The following is a 19,844-nucleotide window of genomic DNA, read 5'->3' on the forward strand; positions in this document are numbered from 1 at the left end:
CAGTAAATTCAGAGTTTAGTGTAGACACCTCTGCCATTTCTCAGGAAAGCGAGCAAACTGCTGCAAAAGTAGGTAAGCAGTGGGTTACCACTAAAAGCAGCAGTCTAATGTCAAGAGTAGTAACACTGGCAGAAGTGTTTGCCTACTGCTGCTCCCAGATACGTGAATGAAAGCAAAATCAAATACTGCATTTTCTTGTCTACTTGTATGTATCATTTGCTTTTCTCTGCACACCAAAATTAGAGAAAATTGTTTTGTACATCATCAAAGAAATTGAAAATCTGGATGCAGAAATTAAAAGTAAATGTGTAATTTCAGAACTGTCATCTACTCTCTTCATTTTATGGAGAGACTGATTGCAAAATTCCTTTATCTTATTTGTATGTTTAGGGTTTTTCTTGCACTTTTCCATGCAAAGTAGAGCTGTCTGAAATGGCAGACTGAACTGCCGTGCCATCACTGTACTGATGGCAATGTTCAATAAAATTTTTCTAGGAGTTATTTGACTTCGCTTTTATTAGACGTTTGGCTATTGGTAACTGTTGAGAATTTGGAGGGAATGTGTATCAGATGCAAAAGTGAATTTGTGGACCTGACATCAAGAAATCAATTTAGCATGTAAGACTAGAAGTTTTATTCCAGTGTTTGTTTCTCTAAATGTAGCCTTTTAATAGGGAACCATTTGATTTGATAACTAATTATCCAATTCTTTCCTATTCTGCAGTAGTTAGAACGTTCTTTGCTTTTGATGATGAGATTTCATGCTGAAAATGTAGGTTGTAGCAACCATTTTTTGCCAGGAAATGAGATATTGCTGCTTCTTATTGAACAGCCAGATTTCTGCTTGCTTCCCTCAAGGTTAGGTCCTCAACACACTGAACTTCCCAGTTACTATCATCCAAATTTTCATACTGTGGTAGAAATAATCTGTGACGTAGTGGTATCATTTACTTTACATGCAGTATGCCTACTGTTATTTAGCCTGCCCTATAGTTTTATGACCACATGAGTATTGTGTGCAACCTCCTACTAACCTAGTGCTGCTGTTGCCTACAAGATAGTGTACAGATTCTTGCGAAGGGAAAATAAACACGTTGCCTGCACAGGAGCTGAATCACAGACTCCTCATCTCATAGTTGATAGCTCACGGATAAAACAGACACGTTTAATTTGTAGATAACATCCTGGCTGGACCATACTGTGCACTTGCCTTGGGACACAATATACAGTTTGATTGGTGATTTTTCAGTAGTGCATGTCCATCTGCTTCATTTGCTGTCCACCCTGAGGCTTAAGGAGAGTAGCTCAGTTGATCACTGTTTTTTGCTGATTCCACGAATTGTTGTCTTGGCAGTATGGAAAGCCTCTTGCAGTCTCCTGCTGGAAGGAACTAAGAAAAGGTATTATTATGAAGGTGAAGTCTAAAAAAAAAAAAAAAATAGTATTTTTTATTTGGTAAAAAGTGACATATTCACCAAATATGGCCAAGTCCCCAGCTGTATGCCTGAAGTTAGTCAGTTTTCTCCATGAGCCACTGGATTATAGTAGGGAGGAAAGATGGCTTATCAGTTGCCTAAGTACTAGATATCTAGCTGGATAAGGGTGGCTTGCTGATGCCAAATATAGGAGACTTCATCCTCTGATGAGGAAACACAGATTTGTGACAATTTATGCCTGTTTAAGTTAGTGGAGCTATATCTGTCACCCCTGCACTGGGAGGTGTGGTAAGTGTGTTAGGACTTAAGTTATTGCAAAGTCTTACTAGTGATACTAATGGAGTCCCAGAGGGGTATCTGTAGCTTCTCTCTCAGTTTACCAGAGTTGTAATGGAGAACAGGACAGACCATACTGAACAACAAACTCATCCTTTTTTGGTTACAGGTAACATAGTTAATAAACGTTAAGCTTCTACGACTGAACATAGCAGTCTCAGCTACTTCTCTCTTGTCTTGATATTTTTCCTTAACACACAGAACACTCCTTGGCATAAAATAAAATTTCATTCAATTTCTTTTCTGGGATTAGGAGTGTAGTTGAAGAATCAGCAGGTCTGCTCTCTGGCTAGCAGAAGGAACCTGCTATTGCTCTCCAGTGACCAACTGTGGGACTTACAGCAAACAGCAAAGTCCAGCTGGTTCCCCAGAATGAGGTTTTAAACATGCTAGTGTTTTTTTTTTTTATGACTGTAGATCACTATTATTTTGTCCCAGATCTGAATCAGTGATGTAGAGAAGATGAGTGAGCTTAATGTCTCTTTACCATGGCCCTGAGCTGTCAGTGTTTTCTTTTCAAGCTATGTAAGGAAATTTTTTGTACTGTGTAGCAGAAATACTAAGTCACAGTCTGAAGTAGTGATTGAGCACCAAGTGAGAAGGCAGGGCCAACCCAGATGAGTTCAGGTGTAAGCAATGCACCTGAGTGACCAGAATGGGTGGAGCCAGGATACACCCTTTCGCAGACCTCATTTAAGGGTTGGCAGTGGAAGCAAAGATATCTTGCTGGAGATGCCTGCCTACCTGAGGCCTTCCAAAGGTAAGCCGCTTTTTCACTTTTTTATTTTTTGTGTGTATAGCTGCTGCATTTGGGCTTGTCCTCATTTGCTGCAGTTGAAGACTTTGCCACCCTGTTATAATCACTGTACTTTCCATCACATTATAGCATTACATACTGTTGCTATGTTTATACATAGTCTGCTTTGAAAGTAATACCTCCTACTTGTTACTGTGGAAAATACAGCGAATACAAAGAGCACCACAATGCTATTTAGTAGAGTGCGTTCTCAGCTACAAAATGCTATTTTTCAACTTAGTCACCACTGTCAGCTCTGCGTTTCCTTCAGCAATCAACAAGAGCCTGCATGCTGTGCACGTAAAAATCTGTACCAGTGAAGGTGTCCCACTGTCTTTCTTGCAACTGCAGACGCATCGCCTACTGCCTCACTGCACTTATATCCACTGTTTGGTCTCCACAAATATTTCAGCAAGCATTGATGAATGCCAGGAGGTGCACTTTTTTTCTGTGTGAAGGAATTCAGTTACACATCTTTGCTTCATAGATGCTTCCATGTCAGATGCCATTCTGTCGGACTGCCCCTCTGCTGCCATCTGTCATATGGCAACAATGTGTAATGGGATATTGCCAGAAAGTTTCAACTTATGCCATACCACCACCATCTTCCCCTGGTGTCATGGGCCAACATCTTAAATAGGAGACATTACTTTCACAGCAGCCCTTGTATTTTAGTGGAGCTAACAAGATGCAATGATTCCCATTTTTTGCTATATTCAGTAGTGCAGTTTTACTGGTTGCCCTTTTTCATGGAAGACCAGTGATTAATGGGCAGATAGAAAGGGGATGGCTAAAACTTGCCTCCATGGGAAGGCTAGGAGGTCTATTTAGCCAACCATTAGAAGCTCATTACTACAGCAATAAAAGGATTGATCCCTTCATAAAGCTCCCTCAGAACTTAACAATTCACCCATATGCAATTACATACTGGCAGTATAAAGATACCACTGATAAATCACATTTTTTATTTTGAAAGGCATGGGGGAAGAGAGATATGAATACACTGCATCATATAAAATTAACATGAATTAGGAACTAATAGAGCAAGCTGCTAGGAGCAATGCTGCCATTACAAAATTTTGAATAACTTGACAGTAGCAGTCATTTCATTGCATCTGGACGGGGGCAAGATTCTTCCTGTATCAGGGGATGTGACTCAGAGGAAATATGCATCTTAAGTAGACTATTGAGGGCAACAGAACTGGGTGGCAATAATGGAATTTATTGCTGCTTGAAGCAGTGGCCTGAGAATGGTACAGGATGCTTGTTACTGCATTATGTAAGATCTCCTAAAAAATGCAAAGCAACAAAAGAAGCGAGTTGTGAGAAAGAAGAGGGAAACAGTACAGTGATAAGGCAATTCTTTAGACTCCGTCTGTCTATCTTTGCATATAATTGAGGGCAAGTCTTCATCAAAGCGGGAGACTGTCAGTGCAGATAAGGAGAATAGATCTGTCTAGCTGAGTAACATTAGTTGCCAGAATCTGCTCTTCTGGCCTTAGTCTTAGGAAACCCTGTTAAAATATACGGCTGTGGACAGAGTTGATTGTTCCTCCCCAGGTAGTCTTACAAGATAAACACTGCTTATGTGCAGGAAATAAACTGTGATAGTGGATTGATATACATAAACTATTTCCAAGAAAGGGTCTCTACTTCATGCAAGAATAAGCTGATACCTGTGCTTTTCCTTATTCTTCCTCTGTGTTCTTTTTCAGACAGAGCAATTAATTGCCTTTTCTGAAGCTCTCCTCAGTGTGTTTCATAGGGCGACACAGGGCTTGTCATAAGGCTGTTTAGAGATCAGCTCAGGAAAAATTCACTTGTAGGTCTTCGGTTTCCAAAATTCTCAAACGTCCTACTTATCACATTAATTTCACTTTCAGTTGTGTGTCATAGGGTGCCATGTGGATTAGCACTACATTTCAGCAGCATATGTGATGGTCTTCCCTGAGAGTCAGTGTTGCAGCAGTGCTTAGGCACAGTGCTGCAGAGGCGATGGTTTCCTGTGTGCCTTCTTAAGTGACTTTAGAAGTACTGCCATCTTTATGATAACAGATCAATATCACTTGATACTGACTCACTTCACCACTAGAAAAGCTGGATTAGAGGAGATTTGTGCAAACCATCTTTTTCAGCTTCAAAGCATCACTAACTGGAGTCTTAATTCTTCAGTAATACAGATGACACTATATATGCCACTCTGCACTCTGGACATTTCAGTCCATGTAGGATAAATGAAATACAAATTTGAGTGAGGTAGCATAGCAAAATATGAGCTTGCCTTCCCCAAGATCTGTTTTCTAGAACTGTTTTTGAACAACTAGGAAGAGCTGATTGAATAAAACTCTGTTTTCTTCTGCTTCCCAATTGACCTGCATTTATTTTTGTTTTCTTCCTTTTTACAAAATTTGATAAAATAAATGTACACTGATCTGCAGGCTTATTTAATTGCATCAGCATGTGCATTCCTCCACTTTCCTTTTAATAAGCTTCATGGAAACACAGTTGCTGTCACTTGATTCTTGCAATTCATGAGCATCAGAGGAAGTGACATTAAACACCATTACTCATCATTTTGGTTTTCCATTCTCCAAATATATATACTTTCACTGAAACTTTGAAAAAGAAGATAACTACTTGATGTGCATCATAAATGCAAACTATTTCAATACAGTTTTCTGTTTGGTTTAGAGTAACAAGTTTGGTTACAAAATTGTAGCAGAAAAAAAGATGCAATGCGAAGCAGCAGAAAAAGAAAAGGTGTAGAAATTTTAGATTAATATGATACAGCAAAATTTTTATGATAATTTCTCTTCTGACAGATGTCATGGATTGTAGGGATTTTAAGAAGTCAACAGAATTGCTGCACTGTGAACAAGAAAGATTAATACACTTAAGACACGAATGCATTTTATTTAAAATAAAAAACTGTAGGTGAATATAGGCCGTTTGAGAAGAAAACTGTTGTTCACCTCACTCTGTTGGTCAAACTACATAGGAAAAGTTTATGAAATTAGGTGATCTCTTACGTCTAAAGAAGATAGGCAAGAACTACTGTTATTGAAACATGAGGGTCTGTACAAGGTTAGCGTGAGAGCACATTCTCTCCTCCAACTGCAAAACAACTACTCCCCTGTGCATAGATTCAAGATCTTCACTGATGTTGCTGTGGCAATGTGTGCATCCACTCTTAGCAACTGCTTTCTTTTCGTTCTCCTTTCATGACCTGAATTCCCCTTGAGGGATGGATTGCATATTTTAAAGGCGCTGTTTTAAAGCTACGAGTATCTGGAGCATAAGACATTATTAAGGGAAGTATTGCTATGTGCTTGCCCTAATTTTATACTGCTCCCTATGCATTTACTATATCCCAAGAGAGAGAATACTCAATTAGACTAACCCTTTGTCTGTCCAGGATGGATGTTATGTTTGTGTGTATATTCATTTAAAGTATATCCAGTTTTAAAAGTTAGCACTACTCCAGAGATTTCCACAAAGCTTTTCTTTGTGGGGAATCTTTCTGAATGTTCACTGCTGCATGAGGAGTCCCATGTTACATTTGCTATCTGTGGTGTAGTAGGCAATCCTATGTCTTTTTATCTTGCACACAGAGATACCAGGTGTGAGTTCTTTTGTTGCTCTTGGAGAACCATGTATGCAAGAAAAATTCTGGCACGTACGTGTCTTACATGCATGTAGGTCAGCTGAGACAGAGTCGTTCAGAGTTTGGATTTAGGTTGCAGGCATTACCTGATATTTTTAGGTAGCATTTCTAAAGGAAGTAATGATGGGCATTAGCTTTAGGTAGTCTCTGAATGCTGTTGAGTATGTGTTGACAAGCGTAGTGATTCATAATCATGGTACTACAGAAAACAGTTTTAGCTCAAATGCAGTGTGGTATTCAATTGCTGCACAACCTCATCTTAGTATTTCGTGAAGACATGATGTTGCTCCCTGCTCTGGAAAGTGGGAAGAACATTTCTCAAGAGAGGCAAGTGAGAAGTACTCATGTAGTTTTATCATTGATTGGTTCCTCAAGAGATCCACTAGAGGGGGTTGAAAGAAAAGTCTTAAAATCTTCACTGAGGATTTGAAATTTATGAGAGACAAGCATCAACTGTTGCTGTTCCTGTGACTATGTTACACCAGACCACTGAGAGTAGTACTAGCTGCACAGTGTGAGGTCACTGTATTCACAGCTGAGTGATTTATTATACCTTCTTTCTTGAGCATGTATTCTCTTTCACACAACCATTCCCCAGCAGAATTCTGTACAGGGAAGTACTGAGAAAGCATTAGTCCATTCTTCCATCCTCACATCATCAAAATGCTCTTTTCCATTAGAGGCTAGTCCAGGGCCTCTGATAGGTCATGAAAGTGACCAGAGTGTGGCCAGACTAATGGTGTGATAAACAGCACATGGAAAATTGCTCCCTGCAGACTACAGCGAGCTGACTAGTCAAAAGCACTGTAATGTATTGTACATATAGTGCAGTCAAAGCATAAGTTTAGCAGCAAATTCAGTATTACAAAATACTGTACAGGCTCTGGAGAGCTGATTTGTGTGTTGTGGGAGCTATAACTGTGACTTTCTTGGCTTTTTCATTATATTTTCATTCTTCTTCATGCATACGTTTTGGGAGAAGAGCTGTTTCAGAACCTGAGGAAAATTTATTTGCAAGAAAAGCATAGGTGTGAAAAGAAAATACTTTAATCTGAGAAGCTACAGAGACAAGGGATTCCTCAGAATAAAAACAGGGAAGATTTTCTCCATATTTGAGTATGTCTCTCTGCAGCGGGCTGCCATTATGAGCCTCTACACTACATAGTTGTCCAGGATTAAAAAAAAAAAAAAAAAGGCACAACAAAATCAACAAACCGCGTTTCTACTTCAGTGCTATTGTTTTTATTAGCAATAGAGCAAGATACTAAAAAAAAGCCATAGAAAGCAATTATTTTCCTCTTACCCCTGTCATTAGGAATCTCAGTGCGGTTGTGTGATTGCTTAAACCTTATCCTCCAGGGTAATCCCTGATAATGTGCAAACTCTCCAGTCTCATGACAAATGAATAGCAGTGGTACACTTGACACAAAATACACCATTGCCACCAAACATGAATCCCTTCTATTCTCTTTTCATGTAATGTTCATTGGTGTGGAAGCTTCTGTACTCTTTTCACAGTCCATCAGAGCCATGTCTCCTGATGCTTTCTTTAGCTCACTAAACTAGTACTTCATACAGCATCTCCCAAGCATCTTATTTTAGCAGTTTCCCTAGCAGCTTCTATAAGTGTATCCTACAGGTTTTCCCTTTGCTCCTGGCTGAAGGATGGTGTGTTAGATCAGAGGGAATGGGTGGAAAGGCAGGATTTGCAAACATGGGTACGCAGGCAGCAGTGAGCTGAGGCAGGTGGGGTGGCTATGACTGGGGTGGTGGGATATGACTTCTAGCCCATTGTCAAGTTCTGCAGAAGTGACAGACACCTTTAGGATTCGATACGTATCTGACTGGTCTGATAATTTATTTTCAGGATCAAGGCAGTTAGGTGTTATACTATTGTCAACTTAACTTTAAAAAGCTCTGAGCAAAATATCTAACCAAAACTGTGTTTTGTGCTCCATTTTAAAATCAGCTGCAATTAGTAGTCCTCACTTTTCAACACGATGTAAATTAACCCAGATTTTTAGGTCTGTTCTAATACAATTTTGAGTTTGCAACAGAACATTGTCATATGATGAAACTGAGGCTATTGCTCTGTTATGGATCAATGCTGTAGATGAAGATCCTACTGTGTCCAAGTCAGAAACCTACTGGACATTGATTTGTTTTGTTCTTTTTCACATTGCTGCACTCACAGTATCTTTTTCTCCAGCATTGTTACTAAGAAATACTTCACTCAATCTCTGTATTGTAATTTTTTTTCATTGTTGCTAGTCATGCCTGCCTGCATAAGTAATTCTTTCCAGCACTAGACCTCAAAAACAAACAACCAACCAAAAAAGCGCGCACACACACACACAAAAACAAACAAAAAAAACCCTGTATTTGTCTGGCAAAAAATGTGCTGGATCTCTGCCTTTCCATCAGTCTAAAACTGATGTCCTATCGGTATGCTAATTCAAGGCAGCAGAGAGCAGAACTCTCTACCTGCAGCTTTTAAAACTCAAACATTTTCTAATCAATTTCCTAATTGGGACCTAAGGGACCCCATTATGCTTTAATATTACACTGGACAAAATCTATATCTTTTTCTTTTAAAATCTTTAATTATGAGATGAATTTTAAATGAATTTCATCAGGGTGAGTAGTTACGTGTTCCAAGATTTATTTGACAGAAGTACTCTGCTGTCAGGCATAATACTCTGTATGGGAAGTTTTGTTTGTTTTTTTTTAAGACAATGCTATTATATAGATCCAGTACTACACAATAACTTTATTTTTCTTTCAGTTATTTTTGTTGTCTTGACTTCATCAGTGACCACAATGATTGGTATCCATTGTGTTCAGATTGATTTGTGTCCCACTCAGTTCAAAGGATTATGTAAGATACTGTGTTAAAAGCTTGGAACTGACAATATAGGCAAACAATTTGTGTGGTGTATGTTTCAGAGAAAACATGTACATGAGAAAAATCACTTTGTTACAGCACTTCTGTAAGCAGTTTCCTCCTAACCTCAGCTGGTGGTTGGCATGCTGTAGTGCTTGTGCTTGAAGACTGAGATACTGCAATTTAAGATTCCCCTTACATAATGATAAAAGCCTTTTTTTTTTTTTTTTTTTTTTGTGTGTGTCACATAAGCAGACACAGTCAAAAGTATCCTATATAGTAGGAGGAAGCTCACATATTCACTAAACCAAAAAAGTCACTTATATACACTATATGCTGACATACTGATTGCCCAGTTTGTAAATCCTCTTTTTGTTGTTTCTCGGCTTACACACAGGGAAGACAGTCTCGTAATACTTACGTAACTATGAATTCAGCAATCAGTCAATTTGATTTAATTTCTAAGATACTGATTAAACTCTAAGTCAATATAATTTTCTTGTGGAATTTAGATGAGATTTTCCTACGGTCTATTTTGTATTGCTTTTTCTTGAATCCCAATGAGGAATTCAGCGGCGTTATCCCCAGGACTGCTTCACTGCTTGACTTTATTTCTTTTTTGGGTGGTCCCCATACAAACTCTTTAGATTTAAAATCACTATAGTTTAAATTAGAGTTCTGCTTTGCTTAGTGATCATCCATGAGAGGCACAGTGAAAGATATCAACACAATGAATCTCTGTCTTATGTTTGTGGTCTGCTTTTGTCCTGTCTTTTGCTGTTTTTATGTAACTGCATTCTTTGAAGGAGAAATGGAAAGGTGATATCTGTAAAGGAAGAGAGTGCCTACAGGGGAATTTGGTCCCACTCAGTGTTTGGTCTGTGAATTTGTGTTTTTTGGCAGTTTCTTGAAGTTGTAGATTTAGCAGTTATCTGTAAATGTCTGATTTGTCAGGTAGCTGATAAATATGCTTAGTGAAGACTGGGAACCTGAGGTGATTCTTGTAGAAAGTCACTGCATAGAGACTTGGGAAGCGTTTGCTTTGGAACTTTATATGAGGCATGAATTTTGACTCTGGAGAAAGGATTTGCCAGTAGAGAGATCCAGCATCAGTCACTATCTGCTATTAAGACCTGAGAGACGAAGTGGGAGTATGGTTATTTCTGTTTGGGTCTGCTTTTTCTCTTAGTTTTAGGTTTCAACTGGTATGCTCAAATAGCATTGCTTTTGTCATATATGTTGTTAGAAGAAAAATGCAGATACCTTCTGTAAATAATGCAGTTCTGTGGTGACTTGGCTTAGGTGAATCCCCTCACCTGCCTTTGAAGTTTTGAGGAAGGTGTGCTGGTAGTAGCTAATTGAAGTGAAATATTATCAAATTTGGAAAAAAATATATATAGAATTAAGAATGAGATCTAAAAAGACCAGGAAACAGGTAGGTGAGAGGGAGATCATCACAATTCATCTCAATCTTTTTTTCACTCGGCCAGAAGGAATTCCATCTTCTCACTGTTCCCTGGATATGCAATGTATCTTGATGTGGCTGGCTTGAGAACTTTATTTTCCTACTGCAAACACGGGCAAATCAAATATGTATGGCTCTGACACTGCTTGTTCTGCCATCACCCAAATTGAGAAAGCAACTTCTGCAAAAGAAGCAGTAGATGTCAAACTGCATGACACATCCTCTTGAAAGAGAAAAGCAAATCCCTCTGTGTGAATAATTGTGTAATAAATAAAAGCCCTTATTTCTCAAAACTGTTGACATTCTGGGTCAAGCTTCTCCCTGGTGTAATGCGCCTGCCTTCAGTGAATTTACAGGAGGAGAGAAGTGGCCCTCCCTGTTTAGACAGAGGAGATGCTGCCCATGTATTTGTCTCACATCTTGGAAAATTAGTTGTGACCTTGTGTGTATCTGTGTAACGTGTGTGCACGTGGGTGTGTGTGTGCAATAAGGAGATGAGCTTTGTTATAAATTTTTATACTCCTAGTTATAAGTTTGAATGCATTTGAATAATTTACCAGGCCTGTTACCTACAATGATTTTCTTATTCACTGTTGATATAAATCTTACTGTCTTTTAACTTGCAGTGAAACAGGATTCTTGTGGTAATTTTTAGCATTAACATCAAAGCATTATAGATGGAGCTTAAGTACCATAATAATCATATAAGTGACTATAAAGCAACAACTTCCACAACATCTTATCTACTCTTTTAGTTTATTCATGTCATAGCTGATTAAAATGAAGATATTTGCTTCTCTTTTCCTTGTAGCCTAAATATAACTACATCAGAAGGAGCTGAAGCCTTTCTGCTTTGTAGAGAACAGTTCAAAGATCAAGCTCTGTTGCAGATACTTTTTTTTTGGTATTGAGATGAGAAGCAACAAATACCAACTGCAGTGCTGCAGTTGGCTATCAAACATTAGCATAATGAGAAATCATTAATTTGACCTCAAATGAAGCTAAACATTCAGCCATTAAAAAAAAAAAAACAAAAAAAAAACTGTAAAGTTACTTTCCTGGTCTTTTATTTCTACAGTAAGAAAGTACAAGTATAGGTCTCCTGCACAATTTGAATTGCCTCTCTTTTCATCAGAAAGAAGGGTAAAGCTCATCTCTATATAACTCCAAGAAATAAAGCCCGTCTTACTATTTGCATGAATGAACAGAGATTAAGACAGCTTAAGATGATAAAAGTAATAAATAAAGTAAGAGATGAGCAGGTAGAGAGGTATAGGAATCTTTGTATCTCTTTCTAGAATTCAAGGCTGTTGAATGATCTCTCTGGGAAAAGCATATACCCTATGGAAGCGTTCCTCTTTAGTGCACGTTTTTACTTGTTTGTTTATCATCTGTTCGCAATTTTACTAATATTAGCGTCTTTCTGTAGGAAAAAAATATATCTGAAAGTTCATAAGGAAATATGCTGAGAAATTCAAAATTCAAAGTAGAGGTGATTAGACTATCTAAATGGCTGTGGCAGGTGAAGGCAATAGCTTCTCAAATGAGAAAAGAATATTCATTTAAGTAACAAAACACAGTTTTTGTATTTACCACCAGTCTCACTTTTTGTAGGGGGGAAAGTTTCCTGAAACTTTTTCCTCAAGGCCTGAACAGTGAATGTTTGAATTGAAGGCTGACGTGAGTAAAGAGGCATGTTATCCCGTCCTGTCTTGCTGTCACACACTATGCAAGCCTTCTCAGAACCTGGAACAATTTGAGATTTCAGCCTTCCACCACGATCTTTAGGTTTGAGACAGTCATTTTGTACAATGCTTCATGTGGGGCATTTGGTGCCAGTCAGTGGCAGTGGCAGGACTCTCGAGTAGCTGGGTAAGGTTTTGATGATTTTTGTGTTTCTCTGCATTAAAGCTTTAAAATACATCATCTTTATAAATAAGTGTGCATTTTCTCTTCTGTACCTCTTTAATGTCTTTCTGTGTCTGGTAGAGAGGATCTTGCTGTACACCATATACTTCCCTGTGATAGATGCTGATGTTTTCATAATTATAATGTACTTTTTACACCTACGTATAGTCATGGCTATCTAATTAAAAGCTCCATTGTAGAGAAGGGACAGTATTAAAAACATGATCTCTATTTTATGTACTGTAACATGAAAGGAAATGTGCTGAATTGTAAATGAAATTAAAATAGCACTGTGCTGTGCCACCTCAAAAGGTCACATATTAGACATACTGCAGAAAGATGTCTGTCTTGCATATTCTTCAGAATACCAGATTCCCCTCCACCTCACAGTGAGTACTGACAGTTGAATTGGTTAAATGTGAAATGAAGGTTAAATTTTTCTATGCCACTCAGGCCATAAATGTAAGGCATTACATTCCTTTCTCATCTAAGTGCAGGTGGATATCTTTGTCCCTAATTAAAGTTGTGGTAAATTCTACATCTTGCCAGCACAGAGCTAGATGAGGTAGTAGGGAACAATATACATTGAACAGAGGTTTCTAACAGTCAGAATTAATGAGAGATTTTATGCTTTCTAGTGACTTTTCTGCAAAATAAATAGGGAAAGATTGGAATTGGTGCTAGTAGACCACCACCCTACTATCTCTCTTCCCATTTGGTACTGCGCAGACTCATGCAGCTTGTGATTAATGATTGTGAATATGGTACTCAGTAGGCATTTTCTGTGCTAGAAGCTATCATACTAGAAGCTAATTTAAAGCACTTCATTTGCGATGTGACTTTTTTCCCACTGATAAGAGAAGGGTGTGAGGGACAGCAGTGGCATGCTCCAGAGAATGGGAAAACCTTTTGAAGAGGTTTGCGATAAAACTAGTTTTAATTTTTTTTCAGCTGCTGTCTCATGAATATTGTATCCAACTAAACAGGCTATACAGAAACACTGAGATAGAAATGAGCATTTCCATCATCAGTATATCTGTTAAAAACACTTTTTGAAAGTCTTTGAAGTTCCAGGAATGGCTGCACAAATAAATATGTATGGTTTAAACATACCTTACTTGGACTGCAGTAGCTAGTTTGTTCATGACAGGGATGTTTGAATTTTATTCAGAATGGACAGTAGCTTTCCCCTCCTGCTTCCCAGCCTGTTGTTCAGGTAGGCTGTATTGCATTACTGATATTTGAGTTACTTCATGCAATTGTGGAAACACCAGTGGTCAGAACTGAAGCCTTTATTGGTCTTTTTTGGAACAGAGCTTTTGAGGACTACCCACTAGGGCATACTGTGTGGTGAGGCAGCACTCTGTTCTTTCCTCATATTAACCTTAACAGTACTTTCCCTTCTTGACTGAAGTAAACATAGGTTTTGATACACACAGCAGATAATTGTAAGGTTTCAACGTGACAATGCCACTGTTTAAAAAATAATTTAAGTGTTTTTATTGATTTGCCAGCAGGAGGAAGTTGACAAGTGGAGATAGACTATTATTTATGTTGTGATACACTTTTTTCATCTGTTTGGTTGCTTTTGTGAGGCATGATATGATGGAAAATAGAATACAGTATCTATCTTCATTTATCTTAGTATAAAAGTTGCATTTGCAGGCTTTGCAGCAAGACAATGTGTTCTTCTCAACATCACTTTTTAGTAATTTTGGACTTACAGTAATGACTTCTAGAAGGCTTCTGTAGATGAATAACAGTGTAAGAGAGCTTAGCCTGTATAAATAAATTGACAGTGGGATTCAGCATTCCAAACTTCCTTAAAAACCCAGCTTTGTGTACAGTTAGCCCAGTATTTGAGAGCGGTTACATCAAATACATATTAAATTGGACAGCTGTGTTACACTAATGTAGTCACATCAGAATTTTTGTTGTCTGCAGTACTGGACAGGCATGTCCAACCTGCAGCCTATGGGTCGCATGCATCCCAGCACAGCTCACAATGCATCCCACCCCCCACCCCATACTATTTTACTGGTGGCTCTGCCCCACCCAGCAGCACAGCCTGGCCCCGCAGCACCAACACAACATCAGTGCACTGTAATCCTATGTGGGCTAAAACCAGGGCACGGGCTGCAGTGGAGTGCACTCTCAAGTTATGGCAAATAAGTTAATGGATTTTGACACATTGGCTAAACACAGTCCTGTAAACAGCAAGAAATACACTGTAGTGCTTTCCATTTTGACAAAGGAATTTGAGAGTAGGTTTCAAGATTGCTGAAAAAATCATCGATGTTTTTATTTGCAACGTGTTTTTCAGTCAACATTACATTACTTGTGACTTTTCAAATGGAATGTGTTGAGTTGCAATTAAAAATTTGATCATGCCCCTTCACCAGACATGTATAAGACGTCTCTTACCATTACTTCACAGTCATGCCTTACTTGTGTCATTGTTTTTTGGTAGTATGTACATTTGCGAATGACTGTTTTGAAGGATGAAGTACAGGAAGAGTAAAATTTTATCAAAAATGTCTACTGAATACCTTGAGAACTCACTAAGGATTGCAAACACTGCTGTTGATCCATACCGATGTGTTGGTTTCACAAAAACAATTTCGCGTATCCCACTAGTTTTATGATTTTCTTGCTCTCATTTTTATGTTTTAATGAAAAACCATAAACATTAAAATAAGCTTTATTATTTTATATTCATTAGCTCTATTATATGTATTTTAAGAGGGCTTCTCTGAAAGTAATGTGTCCTACTTTATGATGTTGGCCTGTGACATCAGGGGCAAATGTTGATGGTACAGCAGTGGAGGCTGAGCCTTCTCACCAATATTCCGCTATGTGTGTTGTCGTGTGACAGATGGCAGCAGAGAGGCAGCCTGACAAAATGGCATCTGACATGGAAGTGTGGATGAAGCAAAGGCGTGTCACTGAATTTCTCCATATGGAAAAAATGCACCGGTTGACATTCAACAGCACTTGCTGAATGTTTTAGAGACCAACCAGTGTGCACAATAACATGGTGGATGGTGAAATTTAGCAGTGATAACAGTGACAGTGATTCACCTCACCTGATACAGACCAACACAAGCGCAGCATGTAGGCACTAATGGTGGTGTCTGTGTCGAAAGATAGTGTTATAGCTGAGAATTTGCTTGTTCAAGCAGTGTTATTGTACTCTTATGTCTGCTATAATTTCTATAGAAATAATAATTACTTTTGGAGTAACCTACGAATATGCAGCCCATGACAATACTTCTTCACTCAGTGCAGCCCAGGCAAGTGAAAAGGTTGGACACCTATGGTATTCGGCAAATAAGATAACTCTCAAATCTCTGCTGCACGGGGCCATAATGAGATAGCATGGACAGTGATAAAAAGCACTTTGCAAACTTGTGTGAACAGAAGTGTATATTTGGTTGCAGCCAACTCTTAGGAGCTATCTACAGATAAGGAAAAGCTCTACCAAAAAAGAAGTCAGTGACATTTTTCGTGGTTGTGTTTCAGATGTTGATAGTTTTATATATTTAACTTTAGAGCAATGACCTGCTTGTAACCTAACATGACAGGAGGTCTGAACAGTGTTAATTGCCAACAGAAAAGAGAGATGATCGATAAGGATCTGAACCCATAAATTCCCAGCACACGTTTTTGTCTCCATCATTAGAAGAGTCCATTTAAAATCAATGAACTTGGAGCAGTTGTAAACCTAATCAGATACATGCCTGAGAGCCTGTGAGATTCCTCTTTCAGCTCATGGAATAGAGATGTCTTCATTTAAAACAGAGAGTCTATCCTAGACTTCTGCATGTGTAAGGCTTGTTTGATGTTTGTAGTGTAGATGTTCATAATGTATAACAGCCTGGACTTTTTTCAGTAGATATGTTCACACACAGGTCCGATTTGAGGAACAGGATTTGGTTACTAGTGGAAGTGCAAATCTGTGAAGTCTGAGAATTTTCCAGGAAATGTTTCTCCTATATGAAATGAGGTACTTCTCCCTCTGAGTCCGTAATCAGGCTAGAAATGAAGTGTAATGGTGCTGGGCTGCTGTACATCTTTGCTTAAGGAGACAATACTTTTGTTCTAGAGTTCACCTCACTTACAGGGGAAGAGATCCAGTTCTGAGAACAAGGTGAAAAGTTGGCCCTTTAAAACATTTGTTCCTCTGTAGGACACAGAATAGTTGGACTGCATTTGGCACTGTATTTCTCTTCATTTTCTTTCCGCTTCTTCTTCCCACTCCTTTACATTTGTTGCAGATTAGAGGAAAACTCGGACTGATAAAATATAAGTGAGTTTTCTGAATAGGAAAGCTAATACTTCTCAGAACTGAAGAACTCTGGAATGATATTTAGAATGAAATAAAGTTCAGATAGGTGCTGAGAAATAAATAGCATATGGCCACGTTCCAGAGCAAAATAATCACACAGCCAGTGACCATCTTCAGCTCTGAGGAAGCAACAACTTTGGGGGAAGAGAAAGAGATTATTTCATTTTTGTTTCTGTTTTTGGCATACATCTGAACTTACTGTGCACCTTACATAGAAAGTGTTCAAAGTTTCGGCAGCCTTTATTGACACTGAAAGGCAGAAACATTGATTTATTGTATGTGTCAAAGGATCATTTCAGTCATCAATGAATTGCATCCATTTCTGGAGAGAAACACAGCAGGTACTTCTCTGAACACAGCAATTCTAAGCAATAGCATGAGATAAGATCAAGAGCTTGTCATATCGTAAAGCAACAGAAAGAGTGGCACTAAGGATGAATTAATATGTTGGAGATAGCCTTTTATTTCTAAGAAAAGCATCATTGTGAAACACTGTGAGTGATCAGGGCATAGCAGCAGAGTGCACCTTATAATCCAACTGTTAGTAACTTGGAAGAATATGACCTTTATCAAATGTATGAAATCATAAATTCATTAGTCCTGAAACCATCTCTCATATGAATTGGCTTTGAAAAAGCCAAAACTGAGTAACAGGGGAGAGGCAGAAGTAGATCTATGCTATATGACATCAGCCTTCCTTTTTTACCTCTGTTCTTTTCTAAGCACATCCACTTTTATGTAAATACAGTGGGGGGGGAAAAAAAAAGACACACAAAAACGTAAGCTGACAGCAGAAGCAGAGCGAACAAATCCTGTCTGAAGATTGGGAGTGCCCTCAGTATTTTGTTTATGTTCAAGCATAGTTAGCTTTTTATTCACCGCAGCTTGAAATTGGTAGCCAAGAGATTTTGAGCACACTGACTTGCCCTGTGTGTCATAGTTCTAGAAACACCTGCAAGAAACCATCTCTGCTGATTTTTTTTTTTTTTTTTTTTTTTTTTTTGGTTACATTTCAGAGTGTTCAATGCCCCTTAATTTGTTTCATTTTTCATGGCAGATGTGATGGTCTGGTGGTTATGCAGGTTATGCATGGGGTAGTTGTATAAGGCATGGAAACAGTCTTTTTTCCTGCAACTGTATCTGCCAGATTTTAGAAGGGGGAGAAGGGGAAGCTTTTTTTTTCTGTCTCTCTCTCTCTTTTATTTTTTATTTTTCACAGTGATGAGCACTTATTTCAGTTGTCAGATGCAAGCAAACACAGAAACTCAAACTGGGAAAGAAATGGAATCTACATAGATACTTCTATGATGATGAAAAACGTGTAGTGAAAAGGCTTTCTGTGACGCATTGTACAGATACACACCATGAATACTCATCAGTACAACTAGGGGTAATTTATAATAGCTCGCTAGTTATATTGGTGATTTTATTTGTGTGGAATGTTCAGTTTTGTGTGCTGGCACATTGCAATGTAATATTTTTGTTCTCTATTGAATATCTGCAATTGCTTTTTGGTATTGCATGTATTGTGACCCGTCATGCAGTGCAGGTGTTTTTAAGGAATGGCAGAGACATAATTATGTTTATTTCTTACCTGTAAAATGAGGTTTTGCCCCTTTTTACAGTGCTTTGGCCATCTTTATTTATGCAGTCTCTCTGATGCTGGATTTATCATTGCGTGCTGCAAGGAAGCACTGGCTTGGACTTCGAATTCTGTGTGGTTGATTTTGGCCCACTGTCACTCATTAACACATTTTTCTTTGTATTTGAAGCTTTATAGAAAGTGTCCATATGGTGTGGTGTAGCTACCAAAGGTAGATGATATAAGGAAAAAAAAAGTGACATTAGCATTGTGCTTAGCAAAATCAACTTAAAATTATCCAACCATGCATTACTGAACAGGTAGCAACAGCAGGCTGCTAAACTAAGCTGGCTTAGACACTGAGAACCGTCTTGCAAAGAGCTGTACAGAGGGGAGAAAAGGGTAATTTATAATTACTTCTCAGCCCTTTGCAACTGTTGTGTAAATGGGTAGTGATAATGAAGACAGCTATCAGTTAATGTCTATTAACAGAGAAGAAATTTGAGCTGAGATCAGGAAGATCTTGGTCTGACTTACTTTTGCTGCCACCTGCAATGAGGAGTATGAAATTCAGAGGTCATGAAATCCAGCATATCTCATGCTGGGTTGTAACAGACATGCTATTATTCTACTGTCAATATTTTTTTTCTTTCCACAGTCTGTCTTTCAGTACACATTGTAAGAACATGTTTTTCTTCTGATTTTCTTTAGAAATATCTGCAATAACTGAAGCCTCCTTTGTTTTCCAAGTCTTTCCCCACGTGAATTTAAAAGTGGGATCAGGTGCAGGATTTCTATCAGCGGTTTCTGAAGCTCTCATTCCTGTATGAGCTGTAACAGAATTAAGCAGCTTGAATTTACCTAGGCTTCTTTTCATTCCTTAAGTTTCCTGCTGTGCAGATCATTTCATTGCCTAATAGGATCTTACTGTAGCTATCAGTCATATCACTTAAACCAGTAACCTTAAGGGTCTTGGGAATAGGTTTAGGCCACTGCATGACAGAGAGGTGGATACAGGGGTGTGTTTCCCTTTGCTTTTGAAAGAAAAAGCATTTTCATTTATGCCTCCATCCTCGGAGTGTGGCCTTTTTATATTGTATATCCAATGGACAAAGCTGTTTTGGGGTTTTTAATGTTAGCTGTGATACTTTCTCCCATCCCTTTCTCTCCTTGGAGCTATCTTTCCTTCACTGTACAAAAAACATTTTACATTCTGTCATCTCTTCCCACCCTGTCCCCTTGCCAGGATCGGGAGGAATCTTGGCTTTTGGCAGGGCAGGTGACAGTAGGTGGCAGCAGCAGTCCATGGTGGGAGCCAGAGCAATAGGAAACAGAGGGGCTTGCATGAGGTTGGCATGTTAAACATATATTTTTTTCTTTTCTTTTTTTTTCTTATTTCCCCCCTTCCCCCCGGCACACCTCTGG

The sequence above is a fragment of the Gallus gallus genome, chromosome 5, assembly GCF_016699485.2.
Source record: "Gallus gallus isolate bGalGal1 chromosome 5, bGalGal1.mat.broiler.GRCg7b, whole genome shotgun sequence".
Classification (NCBI taxonomy): domain Eukaryota; kingdom Metazoa; phylum Chordata; class Aves; order Galliformes; family Phasianidae; genus Gallus; species Gallus gallus.